This window comes from Zophobas morio, unplaced genomic scaffold (genome assembly GCF_036711695.1).
Source record: "Zophobas morio isolate AGI-343-1 ecotype UQ-CSIRO unplaced genomic scaffold, CSIRO_AGI_Zmor_V1 ptg000004l, whole genome shotgun sequence".
Taxonomy (NCBI): Eukaryota; Metazoa; Arthropoda; class Insecta; order Coleoptera; family Tenebrionidae; genus Zophobas; species Zophobas morio.
The window spans coordinates 10,294,174-10,317,270 of record NW_026972109.1 but is presented as its reverse complement, the minus strand read 5'-3'; the positions used below and the strand labels follow the sequence as shown (position 1 = coordinate 10,317,270).

The following is a 23,097-nucleotide window of genomic DNA, read 5'->3' as shown; positions in this document are numbered from 1 at the left end:
GAGAAATTATACACCCACACCATCTCACCTCCTCGTGTGATAATAACCAACTAGAATTAGAAATTTGCTGACCCATTCTCAAGTATCGGGGTTTAATACATAAATCGAATATTGGGGATATTTTTGGGTATTGTGGGAATAATGTATTAAGAGGAGTGTCTACATGATCTTAGAATAGATCTCCCGTTTTCGTATGTCTGTCCGTCCGTCTGTCTGTCCGAATTTTAATTAGAGAGACAATCTCCGAAACTACTGGACCGACTTGCTTTGAAATCTTTCAAACTACTTAAGGTTATCGCAGATCGTTAATAAAAATTTGTTTATTTATCCCCTTTCAAAAATTGATGACGTCGTTTTCCATTTTTCTTCGATTTTACAATTTTTTGGTATCAAAATTTTTCATTTTCTTTTTAAATTTTGCGTTTCTTCAAGTTCTTGATTTTTGTTTTTCATTCTCCAGATTTTTTAATTTTTATTTTCTCGATTTCATATCACAATTTTTCGTTTCTTCATTTTCTATATTTTTCAATGTTTCTTTCGATTCTTTCAATTTTCGTTGATACAATTATTCTTCAGTTTTGCAATTTTTGAACTGCTCTATTAACCGATTTTCCGATTTCTTTGATTTTCAATATTTCTATTTTACAGTATTTAATTTTTTCGATTTTGCACATTTTCGATTTTAAAGTTTCTCAATTATTAATTTTTTGATTTCCAATTTTTTAATGTTTCAAAGTTTTCATTTTATACTTTTTCGTTTCTTAATTTTTGATTTTTCAATTTTAGAATTTTGCCATTTTTCCATTTTTTTTATCGAAAAGTTGAAAAATCGGACAATTAAAAATGGAAAACCTAAAACATCGGGAAAAATTGAAAAATAGTGAATAAAAAATTTGAAAAACCCAAAAGTTGTAAAATCGGATAATTATGGAATTGTCAAAATTGCATGTAAAGTCGAAAAATTAACATTGAAAAATCGAAAAATTAAAAAATTAAATTTTGAGAAATTAAAAAATTAAAATTTGTAAAATTAAATAATGAAAAAAAAAGAAAAATGAAAAAACTGAAAAACGGATAATTACCAAATCGAAAACGTGGAAAATCGAAAAATTGCTAACTGAAGTACTGAAGAAACGAAAAATTGAACAATGAAACATTGAAAAACGAAAAGTCGGGAAACCTAAAAATCGAAAAAATGATGAAAAATGAAAAAAGTTGGAAAACCCAAAAATTGTAAAATTGAAAAATTATGGAATCGTCAAAATTGCATGTAAATTCGGAAAACTAATGTTGAAAAATCGAAAAATTAAAAAATTCAATATCGAGAAATTCAAAAACCAATATTGAAAAACTAAATATTGAAAAAAAAAGAAAAATTAAAATACAGAAAAAACGAGAAATTGCCAAATCGAAAACATGGAAAATATAAAAATTGCTAATTGACGAACTGAAGAAACGAAAAATTGAACAATGAAACATTGAAAAACGAAAAATCGGGAAACCTAAAAATCGAAAAAATGATGAAAACTGAAAAAAGTTGGAAAACCCAAAAATTGTAAATTGAAAAATTATGGAATCGTCAAAATTGCATGTAAATTCGAAAAACTAACATTGGAAAATCGAAAAATTGAAAAATAAAATATTGGGAAGTTCAAAATTTGAAAAATAAAAATTTCGAAAATTGAAAAATTCTAAAACCGTAAAATTGAAGACGGATTTCTTTTTAAATTATAATAATTGTCACATATTTAAAATTAAAATTAGGAAAATTTGATATAAGAATTGAATAAACGAAAAGTTGAAAAATGGGGACAATGAAAAATCTAAAATTGAAAAATCGAAAAATTAAAAAATCCAAAATTTGATGAACCGAAAAATTGAAAGTCGTCAAAATTACATGCAAATTCGAAAACTGACATTGAAAAATCGAAAAATTAAAAAATTAAATATCGAGAAATTCAAAAATTAAAACTAGAAAAATTAAAAATTGAAAAAAGTTGAAAAATCAGTAACCTGAAAAACGAGAAATTTTCAAGTCGAAAACGTGGAAAATCGAAAAAGTGAACATTGAAACATGGAAAAACAAAAAAATCGAGAAACCTAAAAATTGAAAAATCCAAAAATTGTAAAATAAAAAAATTACAGACTTTACCAAATTGCATGTAAAGTCCAAAAACTAACATTGAAAAATCCAAAAATTGAAAAATAAAATATCCAAAAATTCAAAAATTAAAAATAAAAAAATTAAAATTAAAAAAAAAATGGAAAATCAGTACCTAACCTGAAAAACCGAGAAATTGCCAAATCGAAAATGTGGAAAGTCGAAATATTGCTAATTGAAGAACTAAAGAAACGAAAAATTGAACAATGAAGCACTGAAAAACGAAAAATCGAGAAACCTAAATATCGAAAAAATTAATTCATCAAAAAATTGGAAAACCCAAAAATTGTAAAATTAAAAAATTATGGAATCGTCAAAATTGCACGTAAACTCGAAAGACCAACATTGAAAAAAACGAGAAATCGAAAACCTGGAAAAATCGAAAAATTGAACATTGAAACATAGGAAAACGAAAAATCGGGAAACCTAAAGATCGAAAAATATGATGAATCGAAAAACTGGAAAATTCAAAAGTTGTAAAATCGAAAACTTATGGCATCTTCAAAATTTAACATAAAGTCGAAAAATCTAACATTGAAAAATGGAAAAATTGAAAAATAAAATATCGGAAAATTCAAAATTGAAAAATTAAAAATCCGAAAATTGAAAAACCCAATAAATGAAAAAAATTATTTTAGAACCCAATAGTTGAAAAGTGGAAAAATTGTAAAACTGTAAATTGAAGACGGAAATTTTTTTTAGAAATTATAATAATTATTACTTATTTAAAATGAAAACTAGGAAAATTTCATATCAAATATTGAAGAAACGAAAAGTTGAAAAATGAATTCAACGAAAAATCTAAAATTGAAAAGTCGATAAATTGAAAAATTCAAAATTTGATAAACTGAAAAACTGAAAACCGAGAAATTGCAAATTGAAAAATTAAAAACCCAAAAATTGTAAGATCGAAAAATTATGGAATCGTCAAAATTGCATGTAAATTCGAAAAACTAATATTGAAAAACCGAAAAATTGAAAAATTAAGTGCATATCGAGAAATTCAACTAAAAATGAGAAAAAATTTGAAAATTCAAAAAAACTGAAAAAACGAATATTTACCAAATCGAAAACGTGGAAAATCAATAAATTGCTAATTGAAGAACTGAAGAAACGCAAATTGAACAATGAAACATTAAAAAACCTAAAAACCGAAAGAAATAATGAGTCGAAAAATTATGCAATCCTCAAAATTGCATTTAACTTTGAAAAACTAACACTGAAAATTCTAAAAATTGAAAAATTAAATATCGGGAAATTAAAAAATTGAAAATTGAAAAATCCGAAAACTAAAAAATCCAATAAATGAAAAAATTTTAATATCCTGTAGTTGAAAAGTGGAAAAATTCTAAAACCGTGAAATTGAAGGGAAAAATTAAAAAAAATTATAATAATTATTACATACTTATAAGGAAAATTTTAAAACTTAAACGAAAAGTTGAAAAATGGAGAAATTCAAAAATCGAAAAATTGAAAAATCCAAAATTTGATAGACCGAGAAATTCAAAAATTAAAATTGAAACCACCAGAAATTTTAAATCGAAAAATTGCAAGATCCAAAAGTGGAAAAATTAAAAAACTGAAAAATTTGAACTTGAAAACTCGAAAAATTGCAAATCGAAAAACTGAAACGACCAAAAAAAAATTGAAGTCAAAAAAATGTTGCTGTGTTATTTACGCCACTCGTTTTAAGTTTATAGAGGTTATCAGTTTACAAAAATAGCAAAAAAATTTATAATTTTTCAAAGAAAAACTTCTTTGAAAAATTATTGCGAGAGGAAAGTTTTATCGAAATAACGAAATAACCAAATTTTTAGTAAACATTTTTCAAAACACGTAATATTTACTCTTTATAAGTAAATTTTTACGTAATCCCGATAAATACTTTTTTGTAACAGGTTTGATTGAAAAAGGCTAATTTTTATTAGAATCGCTTGAAAACATTAACGCGGATTAAATTTCGCACGTACCGACTAACGAAAATAATTGGTTATATACTCGCAGTACAAAAGAAAACAGGGCTTTAATCAGTAGGTGTTAATAATAAAATAAAATTTCACTCAAGTTTCAATAATCGTTTGAATTTTTTTAACTCGAAAAAGCAAAGTATAAAGAAAGAATACAGAGCAAGCAAAATGTTATGTAGTTATAATTAAGCAGCCATCATTTTTATTGACTTTATTGTTCTTGTTAGTACATTTTTCTCCGAGGTGTAAAAGCACTTTTTCGTCTGGGCAAAAAGAACTTTTTTATTATGAATAGCAATTTTTTCGAAATGTATAGGGCGATTTTTTAAAGATCTACAACTAGAACAGGAATTTAAAATCACACTAGTTTGAGTTGGACACTTTAGTTCAAAACTATCTTCTGGTCACAACTGTGTAATGGAGTTCCATCGTAAAACGAATCTAATGGTTGTCGTGGTAGCTATAAACTACGAATAAATTCTGGTACTAAATCTAGGCATCCCAATGAATCTAAACCGCATTTGTTACTCTGTTGTCGTCCGCGCATCTGCAGTGAGCTCTGTCACGACATTTTACACAAATTTAATTTAAACCGCTTTCTGTCGATTTTGTGTCGTATCTAATTCTTTTCTACTTTTGTAACGTTTTGTTTTAAATCTCTTGTGTTCCCAATTCTTCACACAGTCCTGCAAAACTGAGAAACAAAATTTTAGATAGAATGGACACAAAACCAACAAAATAATTGAATGGCAAGATTATCCCGTTGCAACCATTAGGGGTTTTCACTTACTTTTTAAATTCCTTTGTTCGTCGTTCTTGGTAAGTTAATAAAGTTTCTAGCTCGGACGAGAATTTGAGTCTTTCCGGGGAAACATTTCTATGATACAATAAAAGGTTAAGTTTCGACGTGTCGCATTGGGAGAAGTTATCTCATGGTAAATATTTTTTTTTATTAAGTATTTCGTCATTAACCCAACAGTATGACTAAGAAAAAAAACTTCTTTGAAATGTAGTTATATCAAAGGTCGTCGGAGAGACTCTTCTCATTAAACAAAGATTGCATTTCCTTTGTACGTGGTTTCGTGCTGATAAGTCAATAAGCAACTACATCAGAACACAAATTGCTAAATGAAGAGGTAATAATTTTAATGAACACCAAAGGGTGTACGTTGCTAAAACGGTATACATAAATAACGCAAAAAGAAGTGAATCATAAATTTTTCATTACTTTCCTTTGATGGTTTCCGATGGAATCGCAACCTCGCATCGAAATCATTTTCTTACAATAATTTCAGACTCTTTGATTTCATTTTCCCTTTGAATCTCATCTTCCACGTATTTCACATTTCTTTATTTACAGTCTCCTTTTAGATTCGAGATTGTAAAAATAATAAATGTGCAAGCAGCAAGTTGCGAGCTTAATTATTATAAGATGAAAAAATCTGTTTTGTTTGTTGGAGAAACAATAGCTTATTTTTCCGTTTCATAAATATTTATTCTTTGTATTGTGAAACGGGCTAAATTTTTTGCGTGTTTGCGCAAATAATGAAATATACATTTTGTAATCTTAAAAGGCAGAATATAGTTATTAAAATGGTATTTGGCCAGTGGCTATTTTTTCGTTAAGGAGTAGTAAAATAAATTTTCTTCATTCAATTCCAATTTCTGTTATGATTTTTCCTCATCCACAATTCGATTTTTTGCTAAACCGCTTCAAAATAAATTACAATTTGTAACTTCGGCTTTACTCAGCCATTAAGCACGCCGTTTTACAATGAACAATTTCCTTAAACGCCAGAGTTAAGTTTAATTTATCCCTCATTCCGCTTCGCCCGATTAATCTCAATTTGAGACTCGATTCGATTCCTTCGCTAATTGTCTTTCCTTTTCACTATTACAAAGTTGTGTATTTACTCTAAATAGGTTTACGTGTAACGTGAACTTTCCCAACTCCCTCATCTACTTCGAACGATCATTTGCATATATGTTACATTCACTCGTGCGTCCAGAGCAACACTTCCCGGAGTTTGCAGTTATTTTCGTTTTTTGCGAGCTCGAACGTGAGTTACGACCCAGCTAAGCCAGTGATAAATGAAAGAATACATGTCGAAATGAAAATATTTTCGTTTTTCGGGGACTGAACGAAAAGCGGGACTCGGGCACGAAAGTGGGGAATTTGTCCAATAACTATCGATTTGCGACAATTTTCCGGTTGTAAAATTGGGATTTAGCTGGAAGAGCGTTTCCCAAAGCAAATAAATGCAACAAGTTTTGTTCGTTTCTTTTAGTAAATGGAGGAGAGTCGATTTCGTAAAGCGTCTCCGATTATTTTTCTGAATTCTGAATCGATTATGGAGATATTCGTGATCAGAAGCAAACACAGCTCCATGTAATTTTATCGCACCACATATTGTGATTTATTATGAGAAATTTTGAGCGTGGAAGGGGTGGTGATCTCGATACCAGTGGTTAATGTTTTGTTGAGGTGTGGACGGTTGTATTGTGGAATTTATTAAATTTGTAGTCGCTTTTAATGCATGAATTAGAGCGTTGCACGAAAGCTGTCACATTTGTCGGGGTTTATTCAATACAATGTTGGTTGTCGTTGTATTGTACTCTAATTTCGTAAAAACCACAATTCGAGGAGGAAATTAATGGTGTATAAGCTTGAAACACACTCCTGTAAATTTTTTGTGTTGCGCTTTGTTTTTTTGTTGTTTTTCTGGACTCCCTTATCGAAATTCGAGGCCGAGTGCTCGAGGCAGTAACCACTCGCTACCCTGATAATACATCTCGTTAGTACGCATCGCAATTTTTTGATTTGGAATTGTAAATTTATATTTATCGGGGTGTGTATGTGTGTTTTCGTAATGAATAATTTTGTGTATACTTACTTCGGAGTAGACTGTAACGGCTTAAGGAATTTTTTCCTTTTCACTAAGATTATTCGTATGGTGGAAAGGGTTCTAACACTATTATAAACGTAAAGATTAAATTTCCATTTAACAAAGGAAGTGTTCCAGGGGTGCATATGACACTTATTTAATATCTTGTTAAGTATTTCCATCAGCTTGATGCAAATGAAGTCGTTGAAGCTCAACGGTAAATTATTATTAAGCACGTTACCCTCTAGAGATTCACAAGTTCTCAGTATCCTTTTACATCTCGAATGTAAGCTAAGAAGAAATGAAGTAGATGGTGTTCTACTTGACGTGATGCTAATTTTACGATTTTTTGACGTTTCATGTAGTCTAGAATATAAACAAGTAGGTCTCCCTCTTCAGAACGTCCAACATTTTTAACAAAATAGGATTAGGGATTTGTAGTTATTTTTGTTGTACCTTATCAAATGTCTGAAGAAAATCTCATTTTTATAAAAAGAAATTAGTGAAATAAATTGTATTTAATATAATTATTATTCCGGCGTCTCCACCAATTTGATCCAAAATGGTGTTCTATGAAATGTTCTCAGTAAAACGAATTTGCAGTTATTTTTATTGTATCACGTCAAATGTCTGAGGAAAATCTCATTTTTGTAGAAACAAATTTGCAACATTGATCAGATTAGGTCAAATAGTAATTTATCTTGGTTCAAAATTTTGCTTCTTTTGTTACTTTGTACAGACATTAAGATAGTTAAAGAAAAGCATAATTTTGTTTCGAATCCTTTATTAAACACGTTTGAAATACATTTTGTTTAATCTAATTATTATCCCGGCGCCTCCACCAATTTTAACAAAAAATTGGATTGTTAAAATAGGTTCAAAATGGTGTTATTCTTCAATGAAATTTTATCAGGATTACGAATTTGTAGTTATTTTTGTTATACCTTATCAAATGTCTGAGGAAAATCTGATGTTATTTGTTTATTGTTTATTGTTGTTATTTAATTACAGAAAAATCCAAATAGGCAATTTACAAAGTAATTTAAACAATGCAGATTGTACCTTCAAAACAAACAGAAATAATAAAACTCAATAAATATGATTATAAGATAACATTTTTCTAAAGAGGTTCAAATATACAATTAAATATATCAATAGATGAATGTAGGTCATTAATTAGTCTTGCAGTTCTCATACAAGGAGAGTGAAATCCATAATTAGTTCTCTGAAGCTTCATAGAAACTAATTATAATACTCTAGTATTATAATACTCTAGTATTATAATTAGAAACTCGAAAGTTAAAAAAATTAATTAAAATTGGACAATTAAATTGAATATGCAAAAGTTTATAACCATAAATTAACATAAATTTATTCCTACGAAATTCAAGTGATTCCAATCCTAGCAACTGAAGGCGATCCTCGTAGGAATATTTATTTTTATCTATTTTAAGTTTAAATAAAATAAAATTAAGCAACTTTCTTTGTATCTTTTCAATACGCTCAACTCCATTTCTGTAATATGGATTCCAAATGACACAGCCATATTCAAGAATAGACCTTGTTATTTTGTCCAGACATCAAGGTAGTTAAAGAAAAGCATAATTTCGTTTAGGATTCTGTATTTGAAGTAGGAAGTCTTAAATATTTTTGAAATAGATTTTGATTAATTTAATTATCCCGGCTCCTCCATCAATTTTAATAAAAAATTAATTTGCTAAACTTGATGAAACGATGAAAATTTCTCAGGATTATGAATTTGTAGTTATTTTCTGTTGAACTTTATTAAATGTTTAAGGAAAGTCTCATTTTAATGAAAAGAAATTAGCCAGGTTGATTAGTCTAGGTCAGATCAATTCTGTCACTTATAATGATTCAAAATTTTGCTTGTTTTATTAAGTTGTCCAGACATCAAGGTAGGTAAGACGAAGTGTAAATTCGTTTAGAATTATTTATTTGAAGTAGGAATTCTGAAATATTTTTGAAATAAATTTTGTTTAATATAATTATTATTCCGGCGCCCCCACCAATTTCAGCAAAAATTAAATTACTAAACTTTCGGCAAAATTGTATTATTCTTCTATGAAATTTTTCAGAAATACGAATTTATAGTAATTTTTGTTGTATCTTATCAAATATCTGGGGAAAGTCTCATATTCCTAAAAACAAATTAGCCACATTAATCAGATTACGTCAAATCAGATCAGTCATTTATCGTCATTCAAAATTTTGCTTCTTTTGCTATTTTCTGCAGACATCGAGGTAGTTAAAGAAAATTATAATTCTATTTCAATTAGGAAGTGTTGAGCTTAGTTTTTGATATAAATTTTATTTAATCTAATTATATTATCCCGGCACCTCCACCAATTTTAACAAAAAATTAAATTGCTAAACTTGGTCCAAAATGCTTCAAAAAATTTTCTCAAGATTACGAATTTGTAGTTATTTTTGTTATACCTTATTAAATGTCTGAGGAAAATCTCATTTTAATAAAAATAAATTACCCACGTTGATCAGGTTAGGTCAGATCAGGTCAGTCATTTATCGTGATTCAAACTTTTATTTCCTTTATTTTGTCCAGACATCAAGGTAATTAAGGAAATTAATAAATTCGTTTAGAATTCTTTATTTCAAGTAGGATTTAAACATTTTTGAAATAAATTTTCTTCAATATAATGATTATCCCGGCGCCTCCTCCAATTTTAATAAATAATTAAATTGTTAAACTTGGTCCAAAATCTTGTTATTTGTCTATGAAATCTTCTGAGGATTACGAATGTGTACTTCTTTTTGTTGTACTTTATCAAATGTCTGAGGAAAATCTCATTTTAATAGAAATATTGATCAGGTTAGGTCAAATAGTCATTTAGCATGGTTCCAAATTTTACTTCTTTTATTATTTTGTCCAGAGATCAAGCTAATAAAAAAAGCGTATTTTTGTTTAGAATACTTTATTTGAAGTAGAAAGTTTTAACATTTTTGAAATAAATTTTGTTTAGTATAATTATTATCCCGGCGCCTCCACCAATTTTAATAAAAAAATAAAATTTTTAACTTGGTCCAAAATCTTGTTATTTGTCTATGAAATTTTTTGAAAATTACGAATTTGTAGTTATTTTTGTTGTACTTTATCATGTGTCTCAGAAACATCTCATTTTAATAAAAATATTGATCAAGTTGGGTCAAATAGTCATTTATCATGGTCCAAAATTTTACTTCTTTCATTATTTTGTCCAGAAATCAAGCTAGAAAAAAAAGCATAATTTTGTTTAGAATACTTTATTTGAAGAAGAAAGTCTTAACATTTTTGAAATAAATTTTGTTTAGTATAATTATTATCCCGGCGTCTCCACCAATTTTAATAAAAAAATTATATTTTTAACTTGATCCAAAATCTTGTTATTTGTCTATGAAATTCTTGAGGATTACGGATTTGTAGTTATTTTTGTTGTACTTTATCAAATGTTTGAAGAAAATCTCATTTCAATAAAAATATTGATCAGGTTAGGTCAAATAGTCATTTATCATGGTTCAAAATTTTGGCTCTTTTATTATTTTGTCGAGAGGTCAAGCTGATAAAGAAAGCATAATTTTGTTTAGAATACTTTATTTGAAGCAGAAAGTCTTAACATTTTTGAAATAAATTTTGTTTAGTATAATTATTATCCCGGCACCTCCACCAATTTTATCAAAAAATTAAATTACTAGACTTGGTCAAAAATGGTGTTATTCTTCTATGAAATTTTCTCAGAAGTATGAATTTGTAGTTAATTTGTTAAATTAGCCACGTTGATCAGGTTAGATCAGATTCTGTTAATCATTTATTATGAATAAAATTTTTACTTCTTTTGTTATTTTGTCTAGTCATCGAGGTAGCTAAAGAAAAGCATAATATCGTTCAAAATTCATATTTCAAGTAGAGCGTCTTAACATTTTTGGATTAAAGTTTGTTTAATTTAATTATTATCCCGGCGCGTCCACCAATTTTAATAAAAATTAAATTGCTAAACTTGGTCCAAAGTGGTGTTATTCTTCTATTAAATTTTCTCACGATTAGGAAATTGTAGTTATTTTTGTTGTATTTTACCAAATGTCGGAGGAAAATCTCATTTTAATAAAAACAGATTAGCCACATCGATCAGATCAGATCAGATCAGATCAGATCAGATCAGATCAGCCATTTATCACGATTCAAACTTTTGTTTCTTTTGTTATTTTGTCCAGACACCAAGGTAGTTAAAGAAAACATTACTTCGTTTATAATTCTGTATTTGAATTATAAAGTTTTAAACATTTTCGAAATCAATTTTGTGCTATTTAATTATCCCGGCGCCTCCACCAATTTTATCAAAAATTAAATTGCTCTACTTGGTAAAAAATTGTGTTTTTCTTTTATGAAATTTTATCAGAATTACGAATTTGTAGTTATTTTTGTTGTACCTTATCAGATGTATGAGGAAAATCTCATTTTTACATGTATCATGATTAGGTTAGGTCAATTATGTAGTCATTTATCATGATTCAAAATTTTGCTTCTTTCATTATTTTGTCCAGACATCAGGGTAGTTGAAGAAAAGCATAATTTCTTTTAGAATACTTTAAACCTTAAACATTTTTGAAATAAATTTTGTTATTTAATTATTATTCTGTCGCATTCAACAATAAAAAAAAATGAATAAAATTGCTAAACTTGGTGCAAAATTTAATTCCACTACTAAGTTTTCCCAGGATTCCAAATTTGCGGTCATTTTTAACATATCTTTTCCAATTACTGAGGAAAACTCATTTATAAAATGATGCGCTTCGTTCTATTTTAGTTCAAACTTTTACTTGTTTTGTTCTTCAGTTACAGAGGCTACTTGTGTCGCTTTAAAACCTGCTCAAATTTCAGGGTTGTATTTAAGCAAATTATTCATCGTCAGGGATTTATTCTCCTAAATGATGAAACGAAATTCTTTAAAGCTAACTATATGCGTATCCAGCTATGAACGCAAACACATTCCAATTAAATTCGTAACAGAATAGAGCAACTTCGCCCCTGATCTGACTTGACCTGAGCTGACCTGACCTGACCTGACCTGACCTGACCGATGTTGTTGAAAGTAAAAATTGAAAAAAAAAATGAGAAAACTCATTCATCTGGTACATCCACCAATTTCAACAAGATATTAAAACCGTCTAAATCGGTACAAATCAGTACCGAGAAGTGGTTATCTTATCAGAAATATCCTTAGGATCACGAATCTATACTTATTTTTGTGATATTCTATCAAACCGTGAACCAAAGTTCTCACTCATCTCCTCATCCAACCATTTTTAATAAAATATTAAAGTTGTCTGTCTAGACTGCTTATTTTTTCGATTATGTGGTAAAGACGGTGAAAAATCCGGATTCATTCAATTTGAAAAAGATTTTTTGTGGAATTTTTGATTAGAATTTATCGGTTAATTAATTAAAATTTAGGTTGGAATAATTTAAATACTTGGAACTTCGTTAAAATGCAGCCAAAATTTTACTGAAATGTCACACATACAGTGATAATTTATTAATCAACTAAAACCATATGGTAATTATTTTAATTGAACGTCAAACAGCAGTAAATTATACATTATTGATTAAAACGTTGCAAAGCTATTTGTTCGACAAAATTCAATTTAGCATGTTCATATAAATATAAACCGCACAATTCTTTACAAAAGCGTGTAGCCAAAAATAATTGCTAATTCGTTTTTTCTGTTGGTTGCTATTGCTCTTATCACCTGTCATCAAAATTCTCCTTTTTCAGTTTTTCTGATTATATTGTTCACACTCTTGTTAAAACTGCACTCATTTGTAGGCCAAAATACATACATGTCAATGATTTGATTCAAAATCAGAATCGCCACCCCTAAATTTTATGTACATTTGTTGCATAATTACACTTTGAATTATTCCATATTATTATATAGAATGAGGGTGATTTCAGCATCATTTAAAATGCACGCCAGAATATATTTTAGCACATGTTGTGTGGTGAAAATGGTAAAATGCATTCCCCTAAACAAAGCGGTGACGTCATCCCAAAATCTTAAGAATATCTCATCGTCAACGTATTTTTTCAATTCGCCACTGTTTTCGTCCTGAAGTACGATTATAACCGCACGAGCGAATGTGTGTTCGACTTCTAGTAACAACTCTTGATTTAAATTCGACAAAGAAAAGCAAAGATTGTATCAAATTTTAGGCTCATGAACTGCGTCTGACAGCTCAAGGGCGCAATTTAATTCTCTAACTTCTCAAGCGATTTTGGAGTCCTGAAATTTTCAAACCATGATTTATTCAAAAAACCCACCGATAAAACAAAAATCGTCACACGCATACGCACACTTTTGCAAAACACGTTGACATTTTGATCTGAGGACGTCGTGCTTAATTAATATGCCCCACGCAACGAAAATAATGAGAAACGAATTATTGGTTTACGATGGCGGTTACGAACGTTAAAGGTCAAATTATTTATCATGTTTCTTTATTACCTGACTTTTCTCATCGAGTTTTAATTCGTTGCGAAGGGAAAAGGTTATAAAATCTGATTTTATTACGTGAAACAAATAAGTAGCTGCAGAAATTTGATTTACGGTATCGTTTTTCGCCTTGTTTATGTTACATTTGAGAATTTTTCCCTCGAGGAAAATTGCGTTACATGTTTGAGAAATCTCGCAAAAATCGGTTTGTGTTTAAAAGTAAAATAATCTCGATTTGTATTTAAACGTAATATAAAATAGCTCGCTTCACTCGCTACAGAATCTAGAGAATATACACTGCAACGTTTTTAAAAGTAATATAGCAAATTTGTACGCTCTACATCTACAGTTTTAAAATGTTTCGCGAATAATATCTTTCACCACCACATAGAGATTTTTATCCGGTATGGATCGAACTTCGTTTCCTGCAACGTTTCCCACCTTCTCTCGTGTCGGCAGAAAAGTTTTCAGTCTGATCTTATTTTATTAAACGATCAAGAACACTAATTCAATCGCCCAAAAAAATCTAAAAACTCGTAAAAAACAAAACAAACACTTTGATTTTTCTATCAGCGTTGACACGAACTAAACTCGATATCCGAACCGAAGTAAAAGCTCATAGTAATCAATAGAGTAAGAAAATTGGTAAAACAAACAAGGTAACACAATTTCCAAGGGTCACATTGAACCTGACTGTCTAATCAAGATAAATAGCAATTTAAACCGGTTAATCAAACAAAGACCTGTTTCGGACAGGATTGCATCCTGCCTAGAGGACAAAGTGTAGAAAATATACACGAGCAGAAATATTAATTTTACGTGTAATTAAACTGAGAGAAGCTAATTAGAACTAAGCGCTGTTTAATCCGGCTTTTCTTCGATTGCGACGACGCTCCAATTTCCGGTGACTCCGGTTGATGTTCCACGTTTTTATTGTTGGTTATGAGAAATGAATGTAATTTAGCTGTGTGCACGCGTTGTGGAGGGATATTATTCGAATCTGGAATTCGGATTAATTTCTGGATAGGGTTATTGCTTGTTTGTGTGACGAGCGTCCTGAAAATATCCTACTCTTTGAAATAATTGTAACTTAATCGTAGACGGAAATATGAGAATTCTTCTGCTACTGTAATTATTGTTGTTGCGTATCTGAGTGGCTTCGTGGCAGATTTCATAACAGAAAATAACAGGAAATAGAACACCGCCTCCTCAGTTTAAGCAAAATTATTATTTTTAAATTAAGAGCCAAATTAGGACTTCGCTCGAGTTACCTGATACTCGCACCGATAACAACTCTTTGCCGGTAATTTTTAATTAAATCACTCGAAATGTCAGGCCTGAAATTTTATTACCCTCGAAAGGACACTAAAATCGCCTAATTAATATAGTGGCGCCGGACAAAATTCAATTTTCCCTTGTTACACGTCTAAATGAAACTACAAATTTCAATTTTCCCAAGTTTTAATTTTTTCTCTCGACAAAAATCCAGTCTGGTTGCTAGACCGAAATTGAGTTTTTGCTTCGTTTATCGTGAAAAAATGCGCTCGTTAGAATGGAGTGCTAAAAGGCGGAACAAGATCAAGCCCTGTATTTGAGTATTCCTCGCATCCGATACACATTTTAAATCTGGCTATCTCCTTGGAGGATTGACACGTCCTTATAGAAAATGGAAATTCAATCGAAAACGGTAAATTTGAAAGTTTAAAGTGCACTTCAGGCGGGGTTCAAGCTGTAGGTATTATGATGTAGGATGTTGGTAAATAGGAAGCGGTTTTGCGGAATTTATTAGGCAACAGGTTAAACGAAAGGTTCAGAGTGCTGCAAATAGTTCTAGAACGAATTAAAAAAAAAATAGAGTCTAATTTGGCTACAAGAGAAGTTCTTTTTACTTCCTGAGCGTCAACTAAGGAAGTATTGTAACTGAATCCATTGCACGACTTCCTGCTTTTGTTTCTTAGCGTCCCGTGACTCCTAGAGTACGAAAAATAAGGTCCCCGTTTTCGTCTGTCTGTCAGCAGTCTGTCCGAATTTCACAGAATTTAGGACTAAGCAGAAATATTGATAAAGTCCATTTCACCCATACTTCTCATATAAGGACATTATAGGATTCCTATTTACTCCTGCATGTGTGATTTATGAATTCGTGTTGAGTTTTTACTCTTGGCATCCAAATTTTGCGAAAAAATCAAAATTTTATTACAATTTTTACAATTTCAATTTGAAATTGCAAAACCGAATGCTGTGAAATCTTGAAATCTTGCAAATATCTTAGGTTGTTGGATACATGGTAAATCGTTAATCAAAATTTGTCCGTCATCTTACATTTTTCCCGGATAAATGGTCTTCAAATTTATGGGTGTTTTTGGGAAACAAACTGAGTGTTGTTAATTAATTAATCAATATTTTCTTTTGAGTTAAGAATAGAAATTCAAATTTCTTTTGACCCCTGATGCTTGTAATCTGAACATTAACAGTCGAATTTTTGCGAAGTATAAACATAAACAGTCAAAGTTAAGCATGTACTGAGAAACTGAGAATAGGATCATTTCACCAAAAACAGAAACTTGCAATAATTTTTTAAAATTTTATATTGCCCAAAGTTCGTAAAATTCGTACTCAGCCATGACTCATAATTATCACATATAAGTTGACTTATGTCAAAATGTTTAGCAGTACAATATCACTGCATACGAAGCAACTGGGACTTGTAAATTTCAAAAAAATGCTCTAGATTTTACAAACATAATAGAAACATTAAAAAATCACGTAATTTGTTGTAATTGATTTGTTTGTTATTATTTATGTTTAGTTCTGTTATTATGGTGTGTGTTTGCTAGTAATTAAAATTGTGAATTAAAAGGTTTTATTAATTTAGTGTTAACACCGTGACAGTTTAAAAATAATTTGTTTGAAAAAACCGTTAAAGTCAAAAAGTTAAGATAATAACAAAATTAAAGCTAGTATTTCTATTATTAATATAAAAAATACACCCTTTTTGGATAATTAAATAGGTCATTAATTTTTAATGATGTTCGACCTAAATTGTACTAGTCTTCTCATCTGAACATCAAGCTAGATAAAGAAGACGTTTGTGAGATTTTTTATGTTCCATACTGTAGTATTGAGTTCTTGTAATATGCAAAACAAAAACCTAAAAAAAAATTGACAAAGGTTGTTAAACAAACCATAAAAAAAAAAACCAAAGGTAGCAGCCATTGTGGTCATTTCCGCGTTAGAAAACTAATATGACAAAAGTTTACACAAAATTATTGTTACAAGGTGACAGTGTAATGCCCCAATATCTAGGTATATTTTTTCTCGTTGGTTATCTGCTTTAAATAGTATATTATATTGGCCACACTTGTGCGGACAGCGGAGTTACTAGTTTTAACTCTATCCAGTTTGTCCCAAAATTTATATGGGAAAATAAAATTTTAATAATATTTTAAAGAAGCGGGATTTGACGGACTATATTTCAAAGGCAGGAATTTCTGCCGAAATAATTTTCGAAATATTTTTTTAAGAATCTGAAACCTTCTCGGCGATTTCACTTGTATTTTTATTTTAAGAAGGTGAAACATTTTTGGGAGCCCCAACTGTCTTTTTTTAAAGAATGTAAAACGTTTATCAATGGTACCACCTATCTTTTTTTTAAGAAGGTTAAACCTTCTCAGGGGACCCAGCTGTCTTTTTTTAAGGGTGTGAAACCTCCTCGGGGCCCTCAAGTGTTTTTAAGAACATAAAACCTTCTCGGGGGCCCCAAATGTTCTAGTTTTTTCTAAGAATGTAAAATCTTCTCAGGGGTAACAATTGTCTTTCTTTTTTAAGAATGTGAAACCTTCTCGGGGACCATAACTGTTTTTTTTTTTTTAAATTGTGAAACCTTTTCGGGGCCCCTAAATTTTTTTTTTAAGAATATAAAACTTTCTCGGACCCCTCAAATGGTCTGTTTTTCTAATAATGTGAAACTTTCTCGGGGCCCCCAACTGTATTTTTTTTTTTTTAATATAAAACCTTCTCGGGGGCTCAAATGTTCTGTTTTTTTATAAGAATGTGAAACTTTCTCGGGGCCCCCAACTGGTTTTTTTTAAGTATATAAAACCTTAGGGTCCCCAAGTGTCTTTTTTTAAGAATATAAAACCTTCTCGAAGGCCTGAAATGTTCTGATTTTTTCTAAGAATGTGAAATCTTCTCGAGGGTCCCAAATGGTTTTTCTTTTTAAGAATCTGAAACCTTCTCGGGGCCCTAAGTGTATTTTTTTAAGAACATAAAACCTTCTCGGAGGCCCCAAATGTTCTGTTTTGTTCTAAGAATGTGAAACCTTCGCGGGCCCCCCAAGTCTCTTTTTTTTAAATATAAAAGCTTCTCGGAGCCCTCAAATGTTCTGTTTTTTTTTATTGAGAAATGAATCCTTAACGGGGCCCCAACTTTTTTTTTTAAGAATATAAAACGTTTTTGGGCCCTCCAAGTGTCTTTTTTTAAGAATATAAAACCTTCTCGGAGCTCTCAAAAGTTCTAAATTTTTCTGAGAATATGAAAACTTCTCGGGGGTCCCAACTGTCTTTTTTTAAGAACGTGAAACCTTCTCGGGGCCCTAAGTGTTCTGTTTTTTTCTAAGAATGTGAAACCTTCGCGGGGCCCCCAAGTGTCTTTTTTTTAATATAAAAGCTTCTCGGAGCTGTCAAATGTTCTGCTTTTTTATGAGAAGTGAATCCTTCTCGGGGCCCCAACTCTTTTTTTAAGAATATAAAACGTTTTTGCGCCCTCCAAGCGTCTTTTTTTAAGAATATAAAACCTTCTCGGAGCCCTCAAAAGTTCTAAATTTTTCTGAGAATATGAAACCTTCTCGAGGGTCCCAACTGGTTTTTTTACGAATAGGATATCTTCTCGGGAGTCCCAACTGTCTTTTTTTAAGGACGTGAAAACTTCTCGGCGCCCTAAGTGTATTTTTTTTAAGAATAGTTATAAAACCTTCTTGGAGCCCTGAAATCTTCTATTTTTTTCTGAAAATATGAAACCTACTCGAGGGTCCCAACCGGTTTTTTTTTTAAGAGTGTGAAACCTTCTCGAGACCCACAAGTGTCATTTTTTTAGGAATATAAAACCTTCTCGGGGCTTTCAAGTATCTTTTTTACGAATATAAAACCTTTCGGGGTCCCAACTGTTTTTTCCTTTTAAATATGAAGTCTTCTTGGAGGCCCCAAATATCTTTTTTTTTTTAAGAATGTGAAAGCTTCTCCAAAGCCCCAACTGTCTTTTTTTAAGAAGGTGAAACCTCGGAACCCTCAAGGATCTTTTTTTAAGAATATAAAACCTTCTTGGGGGCCCCAAATGTTTTGTTTTTTTTCTACGAATGTGAAACCTTCGCGGGGCCCCCAAGTGTCTTTTTTTAGATTATAAAAGTTTCTCGGAGCCCTCAAATGTTCTGTTTTTTTTATGAGAAGTGAATTCTTCTCGGGGCCCCAACTCTTTTTTTAAGAATATGAAACCTTCTCGAGGGTCCCAACTGTTTTTTTTTACGAATGTGAAATCTTCTTGAGGGTCCCAACTGTCTTTTTTAAGAACGTGAAACATTTTCGGGGCTCCCAAGTGTCACTTTTTTAGGAATATAAAACCTTCTCGGAGCCCTCAAATGTTCTGTTTTTTTGTAAGAATGTGAAAACTTCTCGGGTATCCCAACTGTCTTTTTTTGAAGAAGATTAAACCTTCTCGGGGCTTTCAAGTATCTTTTTTACGAATACAAAACCTTTCGGGGTCCCAACTGTTGTTTCCTTTTAAATATGAAATCTTCTCGGAGGCCTCAAATGTCTTTTTTTTTTAAGAATGTGAAACCTCGGGGCCCTCAAGGATCTTTTTTTAAGAATATAAAACCTTTTTGGAGGCCCCAAATGTTCTGCTTTTTTCTAAGAATGTGAATCCTTCTCGGGGGTCCCAACTGTCTTTCTTTTTTAAGAAGGTGAAACCTTCTCTGGGGTATAATGGGGTATGGATGCGGAATATATAGCCTCTCCTACTCAAATGTCAGCCTCCCCTTCACGTGGTATACCCTGTTCATACTAAAGAGGCAATGGCGACCGAGTAGCTGTCGGTATAAACAGCTCCCTTCTGCACGGCCAACAGTTTCGAATGGACGAGCTGGCAGAAGTTGAGGGCACTCTTTTGTCCTGAGGTTGTGAAAGCGGCCTCAAAGTTGAAGGAGCTGTTAATCAGTCAACGGCATAAGAATACAGAAGGCAACGGGAAATCACTGCCTTAAACTTCCTAATAAAATCACATGGCGAAATGATCAATACTAAATTATAGTCCGGAGTGATTCCCCAAATCGGATCTCTGGGGAGGGGGGGGGGGGACTATGTTGACAGACGACATGAGCAAGGCAGTAAACTATAAATATTTGAGAACATCTGAAAAACAAAGACTTAACAACTTCAAAAATATAAGAATTTGTACCTGGAATGTAAGAAGCCTGTATGAAAGAGGCAAAACACATAACGCGATAAAAGAAATGAGAAGAACAAATGTAGACATTCTAGGAGTGAGTGAAACGCAATGGCCTGGGTCTGGAGAATGTGAAGTTGACGGTCACCGAGTGTACTATGCTGGGAATGATGATCTTAATCATTATAACGGAGTGGCAGAATATAAAACCTTCTAGGAGGTCTCATATGTTCTGGTTTTTTTTTAAGAACCTAAAATTTTCTCGGGGGTGCCAACTGTTTTTTTTTTAAGAATATGAAACCTTCTTGAGGTCCCTAAGTGTCTTTTTTTAGAATACAAAACCTTCTCGGAGCCTTCAAATGTTCTGTTTGTTTCTAAGAATGTGAAATCTTCTCGGAGGTCCAAACTATCTTTTTTTAAGAATGTGAAACCTTCTAGGGCCCCTCAAGTGTCTTTTTTTAGGAATCTAGAAAATTCTCGGAGGCCTCAAATGTTCTAAGAATGTGAAACCTTCTCGGGGGTCCCAACTGTCTTTTCTTGATGAAGATAGAATCTTCTCGGGGCCTTCAAGTGTCTTTTTTTACTAATATAAAAACTTTCGGAGTCCCAACCGTCTTTTTCTTTTAAATATGAAAACTTCTCAGATGCTCCAAACGTCTTTTTTTTTAATGTGAAAGCTTCTCCAAGATCCTAAATGTTCAGTTTAATTTCTAACAATGTGAATCTTTCTCGGGGATTCCAACTGTGTTTCTTTTTTAAGAACGTGAAACCTTCTCGGGACTGTCTTTTTTTAAGAATATAAAAAACTTCTTGGGGCCCTCAAATGTTCTGTTTTTTCTAAGATTGTGAAACCTTCTCCCGGGTCCGAACTGTCTTTTCGAAGAATGTGAAACCTTCTCGAGGGCTCCAAGTGTCTTTTTTTTAAGAATATAAAACCTTCTCGGAGGCCTTAAATGTTCTGTTTCTTTTCTAACAATGTAAAATCTTCTCGGGGGTCCCAAGTGTTTTTTTTTTAAGAATGTGAAACCTTCCCGGGGCCCCAAGTGTCTTTAATTTAAGAATATAAAACCTTCTCGGAGGCCTCATTTGTTCTGTTTTTTTCTAGGAAAGTGAAACCTTCTCGGAGGTCCCAATTGTCTTTTTCTTAAGAATGTGAACCCTTTCCGGGGTCCCAAGTGTCTTTAATTTAAGAATATAAAACCTTCTCGGATGCCTCATTTGTTCTGTTTTTTTTCTAGGAATGTGAAAGTTTCTCGGAGGTCCCAATTGTCTTTTTTTTTAAGAATGTGAACCCTTCCCGGGGCCCCAAATGTCTTTAATTTAAGAATATAAAACCTTCCCGGAGGCCTCATTTGTTGTTTTTTTCTAGGAATGTGAAAGCTTCTCGGGGGTCCCAACTGTCTTTTTTTGAAGAATTTGGAATCTTCTCGGGGGCTTCAAGTGTCTTTAATAACTAATATAAAACCTTTCGCGGTCCCAACTGTTTTCTTCTTTTAAATATGAAATTTTCTCAGAGGCTCCAAACGTCTTTTTTTTTAATGTGAAAGCTTCTCCGAGGTCCCAAATGTTCTGTTTTTTTTCTAACAATGTGAATGTTTCTCGGGGGTCCCGACTGTCCTTCTTTTTTAAGAATATGAAACCTTCTCGGGGCCCCCAAGTGTCTTTTTTTAAGAATATAAAACCTCGGAAGCCTTAAATGTTCTGTTTCTCGGGGGTCCCAACTGTCTTTTTTTGAAGAATTTGGAATCTTTTCGGGGCCTTCAAGTGTCTTTAATAACTAATATAAAACCTTTCGCGGTCCCAACTGTTTTCTTCTTTTAAATATGAAATTTTCTCACAGGCTCCAAACGTCTTTTTTTTTAATGTGAAAGCTTCTCCGAGGTCCCAAATGTTCTGTTTTTTTTCTAACAATGTAAATCTTTCTCGGGGGTTCAGACTGTCCTTCTTTTTTAAGAATATGAAACCTTCTCGGGGCCCCCAAGTGTCTTTTTTTAAGAATATAAAACCTCGGAAGCCTTAAATGTTCTGTTTCTTTTCTAAAAATGTAAAACCTTCTCGGGGTCCCAACTGTTTTTTTTTTTAAGAATGTGAACCCTTTCCGGGGCCCCAAGTGTCTTTAATTTAAGAATATAAAACCTACTCGGAGGCCTCATTTGTTCTGTTTTTTTCTAGGAATATGGAAGCTTCTCGGAGGTCCCAAGTGTCTTTTTTTTTTAAGAATGTGAACCCTTCCCGGGGCCACAAGTGTCTTTAATTTAAGAATATAAAACCTTCTCGGAGGCGTCATTTGTTGTTTTTTTTTTTAGAAATGTGAAAGCTTCTTCGAGGTCCCAAATGTTCTGTTTTCTTTCTAACAATGTGAATCTTTCTCGGGGGTCCCCACTGTCTTTCTTTTTTAAAAATGTGAAACCTTCTGGGGACCCCCAAGTGTCTTTTTTTAAGAATATGAAACCTTCTCGGAAGCCTTAAATGTTCTGTTTTTTTCTAGAAATGTGAAAGCTTCTCGCAGGTCCCAACTGTCTTTTTTTTTAAGAATGTGAACCCTTCCCGAGGCCCCAAGTGTCTTTAATTTAAGAATATAAAACCTTCTCGGAGGCCTCATTTGTTTTTTTTTTTTTTTCTAGGAATGTGAAAGCAGCTTCTCAGGGGTCCCAAATGTTCTGTTTTTTTTTCTAACAATGTGAATCTTTCTCGGGGGTCCCCACTGTCTTTCTTTTTTAAAAATGTGAAACCTTCTCGGGACCCCCAAGTGTCTTTTTTTAAGAATATAAAAAACTTCTCGGAGCCCTCAAATGTTCTGTTTTTTCTAAGATTATGAAACCTTCTCCGAGGTCCCAACTGTCTTTTTCGAAGAATGTGAAACCTTCTCGAGGGCTCCAAGTGTCTTTTTTTTAAGAATATATAACCTTCTCGGGAGCCTTAAATGTTCTGTTTCTTTTCTGAAAATGTAAAACCTTCTCGGAGGTCCCAACTGCTTTTTTTTAAGAATGTGAACCTCCCGGGGCCCTAAGTGTCTTTAATTTAAGAATATAAAACCTTCTCGGAGGCCTCATTTGTTCTGTTTTTTTCTAGGAAAGTGAAAGCTTCTCGGAGGTCCCAACTGTCTTTTTTTTAAGAATGTGAACCCTTCCCGGGGCCACAA

The 23,097-nt window shown here is 31.8% G+C and overlaps 1 protein-coding gene across 1 annotated transcript in view; it reads right to left on the bottom strand.

Annotated features, from left to right (window-relative positions):
- The window catches only part of LOC135141189 (leucine-rich repeat-containing protein egg-6), a 91,859-nt gene that overhangs the window by 50,882 nt on the left and 17,880 nt on the right, over positions 1 to 23,097 (bottom strand). The window lies entirely within an intron of this gene.